We start from the raw sequence: 1,552 nt of genomic DNA on the forward strand, positions 1-1,552 counted from the left end.
GATGTCCTTCCCCGGCGGGCAGCCGCTCTACCGCGCCGCCGGCGCCTTCGTCTACGACTGCGGCAAGTTCTGAGCCCCGGCCCGGCACGGCCTGGCCCGGCACGGCACGGCACGGCCCCCCGCCGCCGCCAGCACCGGCACCGGCACCGCACCGCACCGCACCGCCTCCTCGTCCGCGGAGAGGGCGAGCGCACACTAAAACCTTTTGTACAGAGACAGCCCCAAAGCTTGTCTTGGTTTGTTAAAGGACAGTGTTACTCCAATAACACGTAAGTTTTTTTTTTTATTGCTTTTGAGAAATTCTCCTTTCCCCCTCCCCACCCCTTAAGGTATTGTTATGCCCTACGTTTAGAAGGGGGCAAAAATCCAGCGTAGAGTACCAGCTTTTTTTCCCCCCTCCCTCTTTTACAAGGACTTGTTTTAAAGTGTAAATTGCGACATAGTAATTTATTTTTAATTTGTAGTTGGATCTTGCGGACCAAACGCCAGAAAGTGTTTCCCCCTTCCCTGAAAAGTGACGTTAAAATTGACTGAAACGCTGATTTTTTCACTTTATATAAAAAGGGAAACTGTATTAATCTTATTCTATCAATATTTTTCTCTTTTTTGTTGAAAATATTCTGAAGGTATTGCATTGTTTGTTTATTAATAAATTACCATTCAGTTGGAATGATCCTTCACACGTCTGTATATTTTAATACGTTCATTTAAAGAGAGCGAGGGAGAGAGAGAGAAAAGGGATCTCATAAGTAACTTTCCCGATGGAACAGCCCGTCTCCCTCCGCACAAATTCCAAAGACCATTTAGGAACTGCCAGGTCGAAAAAGCCCTTTTCAGTCTCTTCTGCAATATGTTCCACTTAGTCAGCTCGCCTTATCCGCTAGGAAAAAAAAAATACTTTCCCATGGCAGCTCTGAGCTGGCAAATAAACAAACACGTTTTCTTAGCAATTAATGGGCAAGACCTGGAAACATTTGACCGTACACAGTAGTATGACAACATTACGGCTTTTTAAATAATATGCCTGTGTAAGGATATATTAAATGATAACTCCGAGGTGAAAGTACGTGCAGTAGATTCCTACCCTTGTGTAACTGTATAGATATCGAGCTATCGATCTCTGTGAGTGTCTAGCACATGTATTTATATATAGGATTTACATATTTACATACGAATCTATATTTAAAGAAGGATTACGTATTTATTTATAGCTTCATATACGTACTGCATATGTTTCTAAACTACACAGTGTATATTCGATGGGCGATATTCTGTAATACGTATATCCTTAAATATAATGTGAACATATAAATCACTGCTTTGTAGAATTGATAGCAATGCGTGCACAAATCCCTGAAGCCGATTATGTAATACATTTTAAAATTACCATCTTATTTCCCCCAAAATGAAGGAGTTGCATTAAGGGGTGCTTCTACAGCCTTCCCCTACACTTTTCTATCTCTTATTCCTGTCCTTATTCCTGTCTTATTCCTGTCCTTTACGGACATTATTGGTCTGTTGGAAGTGCCATAACTGATCTGATTGAAATTAT

At 41.8% G+C, this 1,552-nt stretch overlaps 1 long non-coding RNA gene across 1 annotated transcript; it reads left to right on the forward strand.

Moving 5' to 3' along the window:
* Positions 1–6: 6 nt before the first annotated feature.
* LOC146586250 (uncharacterized) lies at positions 7–670 on the forward strand. Its single transcript, XR_014897836.1, has 2 exons — positions 7–269; positions 465–670. It is a non-coding gene; the product is annotated as an uncharacterized LOC146586250 (long non-coding RNA).
* The last annotated feature ends 882 nt before the right edge of the window (positions 671–1,552 follow it).

This window comes from Rhea americana, unplaced genomic scaffold (genome assembly GCF_003343005.1).
Source record: "Rhea americana isolate MKP2758 unplaced genomic scaffold, rheAme1 scaffold_70, whole genome shotgun sequence".
NCBI classification, from domain to species: domain Eukaryota; kingdom Metazoa; phylum Chordata; class Aves; order Rheiformes; family Rheidae; genus Rhea; species Rhea americana.